Source organism: Camellia sinensis, chromosome 8 (genome assembly GCF_055761805.1).
Source record: "Camellia sinensis isolate YWXY chromosome 8, ASM5576180v1, whole genome shotgun sequence".
NCBI classification, from domain to species: domain Eukaryota; kingdom Viridiplantae; phylum Streptophyta; class Magnoliopsida; order Ericales; family Theaceae; genus Camellia; species Camellia sinensis.
The window spans coordinates 68,187,742-68,202,377 of NC_138968.1; the positions used below are offsets into that span (position 1 = coordinate 68,187,742).

Sequence of the window (14,636 nt, forward strand, 5' to 3'; positions counted from 1 at the left end):
AAGTTGTTGGCAGGTTTTGATCATAGAGAAGCAGCTGGACCATTGTTTGTGAAGAGGGTCATCAAGGGTAAGAACTTCACCCTTTATTCCCCATTCTTGCAGAGTATTCAAGATCAGAGCTAATTCCTTTAAGTCCAGTATGTTCACAAATTCAGAAGTCTATCAGTAGTCCTCTAGTAATGTTTAACAACAAAATTTCATTCGCCGATAATTGACACAGGTTTCCAAATCCAAAAGTTCTCCATATTAAATGTACCAAGATATACAATACAAATTCATAATTCGTATAATTCACCAAGTTCAGTTGCAATGTTCATTAGTCGTTCCAAGTCAAGTAGTGTATGATTCCCACACTAATTATCACATAGCAATTTTGCACATAATTTTTAGCAATTGTCTTACTTCACCGTTCATTCTCCCTAGTCAGTAAATTTGAGTATTAGAGGATTCAAATTCATATACAGTTATTGTTCTTTCCATTGTCTATATGCAACATAGGTAACAATAATTATAGGGAGACGGTTCTCAAAATTTCATTTTCATTTTCAGATATGTTCACAAACATTTTCACATTCACATTTTTTTTATATCACCTATGCATATAACAATTCTAGACACACTCACATATGTCAATGCAATGTCCCTATTTCTTTTCTAGGACATCCTATAGCTCACATGGACACGTGTATGCAATATAACTCGTGCTCTAATACCACTCTGTCACGACCCAAACCCGCCCCTATAGGTTTAGCGTCATAACCGGCCAGTAATCCGTGATTACCGAAGATCTGTTTAACAATAATGACAATAATACAATATAAAGGGGCTGGCGGAAGCCAATCAATAATAAAATACATCGTCTAATGAGCTGTGAGGACCTAAATGGAAATAAACTTTCATATACATAATTATATACACAAACACTTATGTCCATAAAGCTCATATATACAAGACAAAACACAATGTAGGGAATTAAATCCCATTATCGAAAACAGTAGTAACAAAATTCATAAAACATTCAATTCACTTGACCAATATTAAAGGGGTGAATTTGAACCACCCAAAAGGCCTTGACACATGTTGGTTTGGAACCTCGTGATGAGGCACAATAACTGGCTTGACAAAACAAGGGTTCGAGTCGACGCCACTAGCCTTGATCCGGTGCTTGGTCACCTACATATATATAATAAACAATGAGCTAGAGCCCAGTGAATAACAAATGTATAAAGAGGCTATGAATGATGTCGTTCAGTCTTTGAAACAATCGATTAGCATTAGAACATTTTCAATCAATATCATTTGTCGATCAATCGTTCAATTCAATCAATCAATAATCATATAAGTCATATGTGGTACATCCGATAACAACGATAGACTTGGTCTTGAAAGACCGAACAATCAATTGATGGCTATCATACAATAACAATAGTTCCAAGATTTGGAATTGATAGAGATCTCTGTAACAATAGCGATAACAATATCAATAACAATAGCAATATGCTATGGATGCCACGAATACAGTTCAAAATAGGATCATCATTCAATCATTAAAACGTATCATTTCAAAAAATAATATGATTTATCAATCAAAAAATAAATACGAGTAAACATATCTTTACAACAATGTTACGCACAGTGGGCTCCTGAAAAACACGTGCTATTGGTTTAGAGCCTGACCTAAACAAATAGAGTCAAGCATAACAACTCAATAACTTTCATGTCACTAATCAATTATATTCAATTCGGTTGTTACTACTTTAATAACTATTTATCTTCACTACTTTGGTTCTAATTTTTCATTTATGCACTCTAATGTACTCATGAGATGTAAATGATCATGAAAACACTTTAAAACCATGCAAACGGAGGCCCGAAAGAGGAAAAAGTGAAGCGAAAAACAAAACTGGGACTGCCCTGGTGGCCACACGTACGGTGGCCTAGTAGAATGCGCCCCTGAGTTCATGAAGGTTGGCCGCTCGAGCGGGGTCCCAGGCCGCTAGAGCGGTCTGGGTAAAAATGTTGGTCAAAAACTGCTTTGTTCAGGCCATGCAATTCTAAGCAAATTTAACCTCAATTCCAAGTATTTCACTTCCAAAAACTATGAAGGTGACCTTGACATGACCTTTGACATCACAAACTCCATCCTCAAACACAAGTGTGACTTTAATTCAGCTCAAGTTTTCCAATAAAAATCAAATAAACTTTTGAAATAAAATGTATAGACATAGATATACATATTTGAACTTTAAAACTTTACATCCCATGGAATTTCCTTGCAAATTGAAAACCCATGCAAGAAGAAATGAATATGAGCACAATAAAATCATGCATGCTCAAAACTAGAATTAATTCTTCCAATTGGTTAATCGAAGATTTCAAAACTATTATAAACTATGAACCATGTGGTCCAAACTTTATGATGAAAGCTCTTTAAAACTTAGAGAATTCATGAAGTTCATGCAAGAAAATGTATATGTAAACAAAGATATCATGATTTCATGCCATGCATGTTGAATTTAAGTCCAATTTCCTTCAATTCTTTCGTAACTTAGCTTGCATGTTCTACTTTGTCAATTCCAACATTAAAGCTCCCAATTAATCAAGAATTCATCCTAAGTGACACTTTGTCGAAGAAGATGATGAGTGTGGGAAGTTTAATTTCAAGAAATTGAATGAAAATCTTACCTTAACTTGATGAATTGATAAATTGTGAAGAGTTAATTAGTTTTCTTCAATGTTCTTCCTCTCTCTCTTTTCTTTTCTTTTCTTCTTTTCCTTGTTTTTGTTGAATTCTCAAAATCTCTCCCTTTTTCTTTCTACGTGTCTAGCTCACCAAGGGCACCAACTCTCTCTTTCTATTGTTGATTTAGGCTCTTATTCATAGCCTTACACATATATTAGACTTAAATTTAATAGGCTAATAAATTAATTTAAATAAAATTCACTCAAATTAAATTACTTCTCATCATCTTATAATCTCAATTACACTATATGAAATTATACTAATGTAAATTAGGCGTTAATTTCTATCCAATTATTTAATTCTAACTTGTTAAAATTAGTGAATTAGACATGTTTAATTTTCATTTTAATCTATTTGTTCAAATAATACAAGTCAATAAATCTCATAACAATCAATAACACTTAATCACATAATTAACATGTAGGAACATAATTAATAGTTCCAATTAAGGCTCAATTCAATCCCAGACCATTTGAGTAAGCTGAATAAATTTTCAATTAAATTTCCCAAATGGCTCTAAAAATTCCCATAAGCCCATCCATGTACTCAATTTCAATTTGTGCACCCAATATGATTGTCAATTTCAGTTTCAAAGTTGTAACCTTAACATGTAATTTTCTAATTTGGATAGATATGTACAAATTAAATTACTAGGCACTTAGTTCAATTAGAATTAACTCCTAATTAATTAATTAAAATCACGATTAGCAAGTCTGGATCGTCACAATGGGTTTATCAATTAAATCACAATAATCCATTCAATTAAATTGAGTATGTTATTTTTGTGATGATGGGTTTATCAGGTAAATTGTGTATGTTACACAAGGCTATGAATCCATTCAATTAAATCACAATAATCATAATAATTAAGTGAATCTCTAAGTGCTCGTTTGACAATGATTTTTTTAGTTGACTTTTTTGATTTTTTTAGTTTGGGACTTTTTTGAGTGTTTTGTATCCTTATTTGGCTTTTTAGCTTTGTTTTGGCAATTTTTTTTTTCTTTTCTTTTGTGATTTTTGACTTTTTAAATTTTTTTTGTCCTTTTATGATTTTTTAACCTAACTCAAAAACCAAAAGACCCCTAAATTCAATGCTGAGAATATCTTCCAATCACAATAATCATAATAATTAACTGAATCTCCATATATTTACTTTGAAATCCACAACATAAATCAACCTTACAAAATTCAAAACATACTTGCCCACACAGGTTTTTTTTTTTTTTTTTTTTTTTATTTGGGTGCAAAATATCACCACATAAAACTTGTTCAAGTGGGTCTCTTATCAAAATACAAATTGGGTTTAAACCATAAAAAAATAAATTAAAATAAAAAAACCCTATTTGAAATTTAGATTTTTTGGAATCCATGTTTTGCAAATTGAGTTGTGTTTAACTGATTGGGTGTGTTAGGCTTATTTCAAGGATAAATTCGTAACTCAAAAATGTGCACCTCTAATTTAGTGTGAAAAATAAAAATAAATAAATAAGAATTAATTTGGTTTGATTTTTTGGAATCCTCTAATTTGGTTTGATTTTGAAAATTAATTTTTTTTAAAATGAAAAACTAATTTATTGTGAATAATAAAAACAAACTTATCGTTTTTATATGATTTTATATTTTTGGAAGACATAAAAATTTTTTAAAAATTTGAAAACATCTTTAGGTATTTATATTTTTCAAACTAATTTTTATTTAAAAAAAATTGAAAACAAATTCTGAAAATAAAATCAAACAAATTTTGTCTTCTACATTAAAATGGCTGGTCTAGAGGGACATGAACAGCGTCCTAGCACAGCACGCTGCTGTGAGGGTCCATTTGTTTTGTCCCGAGCCTATGTCTATATTGTAAAGTTCGTCGAACATATTATACATAAAAAAAAAAAATCAAGTTAATCGGACATGTGTATCTCCATCATCAAGTCCCAACTATTTTAAAGTACAATATCAAAATTATTCTAACCATTTATTTTCTTAAAAATAAATGTAGTCTTATTTTGAAGTTACTGATATCTAATTAATTTAAGTTTTTTTTTATAAATAATCTAATTAATTAATTCTATAATATAAATTGTTCAAATTAACAACATAAACTCAAAACAAGATCCAATGAGTTGTTACAGCACTATATTGGCCCCGTTTGGTAGAGTTATGGGAAAGTGATTGTACCTTATAGTTTAACAGCTTATAGTTTATAATTGTGAGCATAAGCTGATTTTTGACTTATAAATTAAGCTTCTCCTCCCCCACTCAAAGAATAAGTTGATTTTTGACTTACAAAAAGTTGTAAGCTGTATTGTTAAGCTGAATCAAGCACATCAAAATAGCTTAAATTAAGCTAAAAGCTGAAATAAGCTAAAAATAAACTGTACCAAACAGGGCCATTATGCCTCATAGACACAACACACTCCCCAATCCCCGTCTAGTGACCCAGAAATACTTTTCTTTTCTTGCCTCTAAGGCTTCGTTTGCCAAGTGACTGTTTTAGCCTAAAAGTCAAAAAGTTACTAAAAAAATCAAAAGTCAATAAGTTATACCAAAAAGTCAAAGATTCCCTTTTCTCTCTATTTTTTGCATATCTTTTCGTAAAAAGCCAAAAAGTCATCCCAAACATACTAGTTTTTTTTACCTCACATTTTAGCCAAAAAATTAAAAAGTTACTAAAATAGTCTGTTCCCAAATGAGGCCTAAATGGTCGATTTAGTGGCTCACAAATACTTTGCCTTCCATGACCTTAATACTAAATAAACAATACACAATTTTTTATTAGTTGCTCAATGAGACTGTCACACATCCAATACCAAAACTAACTAATGAGCATCAAGTATAAATGTTTACGTATTTATTCGTGTGTGAATAAAGTTGCACTCATCCGGTGCTCTAAAAAATACATTGCTTTACATGGCATTAAAAGTGACCCATTTGGTGCTTCAAAAATAATTTGGTCTCATTTGGTAATTTATTATTTTAGTTAAAAATTTCATATAAAAAGTCAATTATTTTCTCTGCTTTTTTACACGTACTTTTACAAAAAGTAAAAAATTACAAAAAAAAAGTCAATTTCCAAAACAATGTTTTGTATGACGTTAAAATTAGCCCATCCAATTGCCCAAAATGCTTTACCTTCCATGGTATAATTATATGGGCATTTATAAGCCGGTCCTATTGATTAGATTTATTTATTGGTGATTCTATTTGTACCCAAATAATAACTTGGTACTTCTAATTAAAATTTTAAAATTTTAATTTCTACTATACTCTAATATAAATTTACTAATAGAGATAATACACATTAAACCCTAACCTAAAATACATTTTTTTTTCCTCAGGGTACACACAAACCTTTTATACGTAATCTTCATATTCAACTATTTTCATCTTCTAGTTCAAAAAAAAAAAAATGTCTTAATCTTTTTCTCCAAATCACATTTACAAAACTCTACCAAACTCTACCTTAATCTTCTTCTCCAAGTTTCAATTATTTTCTTTTCATATTTTTCCTCACTCCAAAGCTCCAATTCACCTCACCAAAACTCATCATTATCACCAACATCATTATTATCTAAATATTTTGTTTTTATCCTTTTGAGTGATTGTATCCAGAACTTTGAAATTGATAAATTTTCACAACAGTTTCTCACTTTACATCCTATGGCATCCAAAAAACAACCGTCTTTGATTGAGGAACATTTTGAGGCTGTTATAGAAGATAGATGACCAAGATTTAAGTGATTCTGATGCATTAGAAATCTGTTTAAGGATTTTTATAATTAAAAAAAAAATCGTCAAAATTGCACACTGCAGGAAATATACAATTTAACGGCGTTTATTTAGCGACGTTTTTATAAACACCACTGTTTCTAACCTTTAACGACATTTTATAAACGTCGCATTTTATTTTGGTTAAAACGGTGTCGTTTAAGGAATAGAAGTCATTTTTAAAACGCCTCCACGTGTGTTACAATAATATTCCTCCCCTTCTCTCTGTAGCTCTGTGAGAATCAGAACCCTTTTCTCTCTCTCTCTCTCTCTCTCTCTCTCACTGCGACCTCATTTTGAATCTGGAAAACATTCAGAGTCAGAGAAACCAATCCCTCAAATCTCACTGACTCACTCGATCGCTCGCTCTCTCTCTAAACCCTTCAATCTCAGAGATTACGATTCAACCTTCTGCGGCTTGGTTTCATCTCAGATCCAATCTCAGAGTGATTTCGACTTCGAAGTTCTCTCTCTCTGTCTGTCTCTCTCTCTCTGTCTCTCTCTCTCTCTCTCGATTTCGAAGCTCCACTGCCACCACCATCTGCATCGTTGACTAAGGTGAGCACTACCGTCTACAATCTCAATTTCGTTTTCTCTCTCTCTGTCTCAAGCTCTTCGTTTTGTTGATTCTTCTCCTAGGGTTTACATATGTTTAAGATTTCAGATCTGAGTTTTCTCATTCAAAAATATATGTTTGAGATCTGAGTTTTCTCATTCAAAAATATATGTTTGAGATCTGAGATTTCTCATTCAAAAATATGTTTGAGATTTGAAATTTCTTATTCAAAAACATATGTTTCATATCTGAGATTTTTCATTCAAAAAATATGTTTATGATTTGAAATTTTTTTTCCCATCTGTTTGTATTTTCACTACTTTTTTCATGTCATTGGAGGCAATTTGTTTTTTGTTTTTTTTTCTTTCCTGGTTAAATGTGTTGTATTTTGTATTGCACGCTTTTCTTGCCTTGGATTTGTGGTGTTTTGGTTGACTTTGTATTGAGAATGTATTCGAGCGATGTGTGATAATCTATTTTAAATTAATTCTTGTTTTTTTCTTTGAATGCAGAGACTACAAATAAAAAATAAAATAAAATAAGAATCTCATTGTTAAAGTAAAGTTTAGAACTTGAAATTTTTATGTTGAATGTACTTCTTTTTTAATTTGTATCAGAACTGAGTGCAGAGTTGTTTGTAATGATTAATTTGTTTGTTCGGAGCAATAATCTGCGGAGATTTAGTTTAGAATTTTAAACATGGTTTTAATATGAATCAGTTCAGAAAAATACTCTTTTAAATGGGCTACCTTGTTAGAGACTCTGTATTTACGTGCACGGTAGTTGTGCAAATAATGGGAGCAATATCATGGCTGGTCTTCACAGCATATTGTTTGCCATGATATGACCAAGTAGCTGTTTACTGCAATGCATACTATTACTAGAGAAAGGGACTTTGCAGTGACTATATAAAGGCTACCTTTGTCTTGGGGATCACTAATTGGTTATTGTCATGAGTTCTTGTGATTGCATTGTAGTGTAGTAGGTCCTCCATTGTCTTAGGGATCATACTAGTGTAGGAACTCCATTGTCCCAGCTTTGAATTACTACCTACGAGCAGTTCAAATGGCATGACAGTTGTTTCGTTACCTTTTTAAAAAAATAAAAAATAAAAAATGATTGACGTTAGTTTTTTCTCAAAGATGAGCATTTTAGAATTATATTTGAAATCTAATTTGAAACAATGATTGGCTATCTAATTAGAAATAGGGAAATCTAACAAGATCGATGCATGTTAACAATTTCACCGTATTTGCAGCCAATAAAATAAAGTTAATAGCACCATATTTGCTAATAATGGGCATTTGGTACAACTTTCATCCATATTTGGTCTCCATTTTAGGAATGTAACATTAGTTCTTTCATTCTTTTGTCTTGAAACTGAATTTCATTTATATTTCTTAATACTATACCATATCTCAAGGTCTTGTTGCAACTTTTAAATGGACTTGTTATTGTGTCTACATTGTTTTGGGCCAAGTAAATACCAATGCTGGTTTGAAACTGTGTCAGTGAAAAGATCCAATGGGCTCAATGTGAAGACTGTTTTAAGTCGTGCAAAGTTCCTGCCGATGCTTTTCTTTCCTCAAGATGGACCTGTTCTGAAAACTGGTGGGATCTAGAAAGGTAAAATTGGTATCCATTTCTGCTTCTGAATCCTGGACTTTTTGTTCCTATATACAAATTTTTGTTTTTGTTTTTGTTTTGAGCTATGTTGTTGATTGCATTCAAAACGAGCAATGAAGCCAATATATGTTCCTCATCTCATTGAAGGATGTAAATGTGGATACAGGGCAGGTGCTCTTGCTCCCAAATGGTTTTATAGCATCATGTAATGATTGTGCTTTATGTTTCAAGGCTTTGTGATGTGATTCCAAGGGTTGCCACACTGATCTGAATGGTTCGTATGACAGGCTGTAATGCTTGTATCACTTATGAACTTGTACTTTCTTGAGTGCTCGACTTTCAATATGATAAAGAATTTCTGTTTATGTAGTAAAGTGGAGATACATTTCTCAACATGAACTTGTACTTTCAATATGAAATTTATATAGATAGATGCATTTATATGTTGCTACATTTATTACTCTCTGCTTGAATTGTTTGGATTGGGGAATGAGAAAATAAAAGAAATGATTGAACTTTCTGTTTTATGTGCTTTGGTGCTTTTGTTTTGATGAATACGAAAGGAGTATGTGATATATTTATTTTTTTCTTTATATTTTAGTGGGTAATCTTTTGTATTAATACGTAATCAATCAGTTTATTTTTCACCCAATTTCGCTGTTTTTGTTTTTGTTTGTTTGTTTCTTATCAAGTTCTCAACAAATCAATCAATTCAAACAAAGACTGTTAATGGGAATATCTATTTCTCTCTCCTCTCTGTCTTACTCTCTTCTCTGATTTGTAAAAGTAAGTCAAGTTCTAAATACTGAATGGTGTTTGATGTGGGCGTGTAGGGACAGGGCAAAACCCACAAAATACACAAAGGATAGTCGCTATTGTGGTGGGAGGAGTGGCTGGTTTTGGGCTTGGAATTGCCTGTTTGTTGTTTCTAAAATCAGCTTTTAAGAAGCGAGAAAACAAGTATGGAGGATGATGATGAGGTTAGTTTCCAACCTTCTACTACTCTATTTTCTGCTTTTTTTTCTTTGTTTTTTTAATTTTCAAAATGAAAATATTCCTCTTGCTATGAAGAATTTATTAAATTTTTTGTTTACAGTTTGGTATTTTGTGTGTGTGTGTGTGTGTGTGTGTGTGTGTGTGTGTGTGTTGTGTGTGTGCAGGGTGAGACTACTACTATTATGTGCTTAGCTGCTAAGTTGGAGGGCTGTAATGTAAAAGAGAGAAGTTTTGCTTTTTTTGACTCTGTTTTGCATTCAGATATTTTTCCTTCACCTAGTTCCTTTTTCATTAGTTTTCTTTCTTTTAAACCAAACAGCCCTATCTTTTGAATGTACATGCACAGATTGAAATATATATATATATATATATCTATTTGTGAATAGTAGCTTTTAGTTGGCATTAAAGGTTTGTTCTCCACTTTACTACATAAAGAGCAATTATTAGGTAATTAAACACACATGTTCAAGTGAAATTGTGTTGCCAAGTGATAGTCAATAAAAAACCTTCATTTTTACCAGTTACTCTAGTGACTAATCTCCAAAAAATTAGGTTTACTCTGGCAAAGAAGCAGGAGCATATTAGGTAATTAAAAATCTATTTTACCTTTTACCTTTTACATTGGTTTGGTCATATCATGTATTTAGTTCTCAATCTCATCAAGCAATTAAAATTTGAACTATGGTATATGGATTTATCGGATCCATTCTGTTTTTGATGATCTTGGGTCCAGAGCTCTTCCAACTTTCCTCAATTCCACCATGAATGCTATTGAGGTACTACTACTTTCCTCTTCTATTTCTCACACTCATTTTTGTTTGTTTGTTTGCTTGTTTTTTTTTTCCCCATATGAATTCAGGTCAAGTTTGGGAAGCGTAAAAAAAGTTAAAAAGTCAAAAAGTTACTCAAAAAGTTACTCAAAAAGTTATCACTATTCACCAAAAGTCAAAAATTACGACTGCACAACTCTCAATACTAATTTTTTCCTGCACACTAATTTATATAATTTTTTTATACACATTTTTCCATAAAAAGTCAACAAGTTAACCCAAACATCCATATTTTTTTCCTCAACTTTTTAGTCCAAAAAGGCAAAAAGTGCATTTATTTAGGACACCCCAAACAACCCCTCAGTCAGATTCACACTATGTTCAACTTCAAGATGCAATTCAAATTACTCTTTGATGTCTTGTGAATTTTGAAATGGTTGTTTGGGTGAAAAAAAAAAGCAAAGAGTTTTGTTCTTAGTTTACAATTTCACAGAAATTATCATTAAAAGCACATGTAAAATTCAAATATCTGCTGTGTGGATTGAAAACTATGCAGAAAATTGCTTATTTTCTCTTAAAAAACTTTCTGTGAGTGTAATGTATGATCTTAAATTTAATAATGTGATATCTGAAGATTGTTCTCTTTATGTTGAATTGTAATGTGAGTAGGGAATCATTGGAATGGTTGGGCTTTCTTGATCTAAGAAAAGGGTTATCAAGATACTTCACGATGTCAATGGAATCATAAAACCATCCAGGTTGGTTCATGAATTCCTCAATTTTAGATTAATGCTACTTGATTGATTGATCTACTGGAAACAAGAAAGTTTTGGTCTCCAAAAATATAATCAAAATGCCTTCATTTTATTTTTTTTTCTTTGTGATTTGAGAAATGAATACAATATAAAATTCAAAACACCTAGTTTTCGTTTTGTGCTAAAACAGTTTTTGAAATTTTTCTAGAAAGGGGGTTGTTTCTAAAAAAAATTCATGAAAAGATTTTGAAACATGGAGAGAATGATTGCTATCAACCTCTTCCTAATGGGCACAAGCTTTTCTTCCATGATATAAGATGGGTAGCTGTACGTGCAGCTGTTGCTATGGGTGAGGAAGGCGATATGGTTGTAAGTCTTTGAGACCCCATTCTGCTTTTCTTACCAGTTAATTTATCAATTCATATTTAGTGCCATAAAATTTGGGGGTAAAAGTCACTCAAAACTAATGGGTATAGAAGCACATTGATTTGTGAAAGAGAAAATTAGAATCTGTCAGCTTCAACAGTTCCATTACTTAAATGATAGAAATGAGTTTATTCCTGAACTTTTCAATAGAGAGACATAAAGAGTTTTGTTGTTCTAATATGACAACAAACTAAATTCTATTTGTTTCCCTATGTAGCTTTTGGTGACTGTTAAAGAGTTTGGGATGTACGGGAAATGGGAAATGGGAGATGAGATAAATTCTAGAGGTTCTGATATTGAAATTTTGATATTGAGATTCTGATATTGAAATTTTGTTCCAGAGGTTTTGAAGCTTTGGAACTCCACTCGGATTAATGAGCATGCTGAGAAGGGTGATGCTTTCCTTTCATCATTAATACCTTAATGATTTCATGGAGGAAGAGTTAAGCTACACTCTATACTGGCAACCCTTTCTGAATTTGAACATGCTGAGAAGGGTGATGCTTTGTACGGTAAGTAGCCTCTTTTACATGCTTTGCAGAGTATATTTGTGCATTGTTCATGTTAAGAATTGTAGAACACCTAAACACCTAATCAAGATAGGTGAGATATGAAAACATAGAGAAGAATAATAAACAAGAGTATAAATCACACCCACTCACAAACACATAAGATTAATGTGATTCACCTCAAAATTAAGAATAATAAACAAGAGTATATATATATATATATATTGTTTACTTTTATTTCTAGCCATATCGTTCTACCACATGCATTTCTAGCCATACAAAATTTATGTCTCGAGATTTTTATCAAATCATTTTGACATATATATGACTAAACATCTTTGTAGTTGTTGAGGTATAGTGGATGTAGTTGGCATTAATTACTCGACCACATATCTAACTTAAATTAAATTTGAATAAAGATATTTTTGTTATATATATTTGTGACTTGTTGCTTTAATTTCTATGAATATGTAAGCGATGGGGCAGCTATCTCTGTTTGTCGTATCGCTTTTTTATTTTTATTTTATCATAATCAAACCTCAGCTCCACATATATATATTTGCTCCTGTTCATGGCTCCACCCACAGGCACATCAGAGCTGCTTTGCTTTCTCTCCTGTGCCCCTCCATCATCAGGTCCCAACTCTTGACCAAACTTGATGACTTCATGAGGTGCCACCTCAGCAATTGGGACAACACACTCATTGACATTCAACAAAAAACCAAAGAGGTGTTTGATTTAGTCATTTTCTTTTTCTTTTTTCACAATGTTGAACTGTTTTTAAGGTACTTGTGTTGCACATTGTTTGTTGTTCAGATGGCATTTTTGTCATCGTTTAACCAAATTGCAAGTATTGAATGGGAGTCAATGTCTGGGGAATTCATGCTTGAATTCTTTAAGCTAGTGTTGGGAACCCTTTCTCTGCCTATCAACTTTCCCGGAACAAATTACCACCGCGGTTTCCAAGTAAACAACTTATTTCTTAAGTACATGTTGCTTTTAAGTCAAGTAAACTAATGATATCTAAAGTATCCGATATGTTACAGTTTAATCATCAATTTTTAAAATTTGTGCTTTAGTCTAAATTAATAACAGGAGGAGGGATATTTGGCTCTCGGTTGGTTCATTTCGAAACAAACCAACAACTAACATGAAGGCGTAAATTTGGAAGCGATGTTTTACAGTTTTAAATATTTCTGTATGTATGTTTTGTCTCACTGAGATGTCTCACAGGCAAGAAAACATTGTTAGCATGCTGAGACGACTAGTAGAGGAAAGAAGAGCTTGCCAAGAAACCAAACATGACATGCTTGGTCTCCTAATGAATGGGGGTGAAGAAAACAAATATAATCTAACAGATGAAGAGAAAATTGATCAAATGATAGCAATTTTGTATTCTGGATACGAGACTGTTATGTAACCAAGTATTCTTAAATATTAATGGTTTATTTTCACACCCTACTGTTATGTAATATTTGTGGATATGTTATTTTGTGGGTAATGGTGATTGGTGAATGGGAAAGTGAATTAATGATGCATTTGCTATTTGAATGTAAGTTATTATTTCATATTAGTGTTATTCAGTTTTATTATATGTATTTTTTTAGTTTAATCACATAAATTAGCACAATTTCAAAAAAAAAAAAAGAAGATATCACGGCATTTTTAAAAATACGCCACCTAAACTCTAAATATTAACGGTTAGATTTTTAAAAAAGATATGACGGCGTTTAAAAAATGTGGCTAAATATCATAATGACGTCATGATATTGTCAAGTAAGACATTTGGCGGCGTTTTTAAAAGCGCCGCCTATACTAATATAACGACGTTTTTAAAACATCATAAAGTTATAGCGACGGCTGCGTCCTCGGCGCTTGGTGCAAAGCGTCGCAAAAAGAATTAGCGGCATTTTTGACACTTATAGTGGCGTTTTTTAAACGCCGCTAAAAGCCGAATTTCCTGCAGTTGCAGGAACATTATTATAAAAGGAATAAATTGTTTCGAACAAAATTGAAACCCTTTCTAAAGAAGGGACAAGCCACATTTGGGGATGAAACTCCCACGTGCTCATTGGCTCCTCTTCAAACAAACCTTACCTCAACGATGGTAAAGCTCTATAATTGGCGTTGAATATCAAGAACGTCAACAGCCGAAATTGAGTGTACTTAATGATTTTTTTGGGTACAAATAAAATTTTCCGTTATTTACTTGTAAGTCTAGTTCATTTTTTCATCTATTAACATGCCCAAAATGTCCTCTCCTTACCTTCTTCATCTCCACTTATCAATACTGCCATGACTCTTCTCCTCTCACCAACAACTATCTCTTCATTTTTTCATCTATTAATATACCCAAAATGTCCTCTCCTCACCTTCTTCATCTCCACTTATCAATACTGTCGTGACTCTTCTCCTCCCACCAACAACTATCTCTGACCGCTATCTTTGACCTTTTGATAATAATTTTTCAGCAATATTTTTTGACAATTATTTGAT

General features: G+C 32.1%; 1 long non-coding RNA gene across 5 annotated transcripts; it reads left to right on the plus strand.

The window, feature by feature from the left end:
• The first annotated feature begins 8,569 nt into the window (after positions 1-8,569).
• On the plus strand, positions 8,570-13,710 carry LOC114269605 (uncharacterized). Of its 5 annotated transcripts, none has more exons than XR_014337051.1 (6): positions 8,570-8,684; positions 9,518-9,664; positions 11,120-11,208; positions 11,973-12,143; positions 12,776-12,869; positions 13,374-13,710. It is a non-coding gene; the product is annotated as an uncharacterized LOC114269605 (long non-coding RNA). The 5 variants fall into 5 exon arrangements; XR_014337053.1 differs by lacking the exon at positions 13,374-13,710 and adding an exon at positions 12,957-13,024 and having other exon boundaries at positions 12,728-12,869; XR_014337052.1 differs by lacking the exon at positions 13,374-13,710 and adding an exon at positions 12,957-13,024.
• Positions 13,711-14,636: the final 926 nt, after the last annotated feature.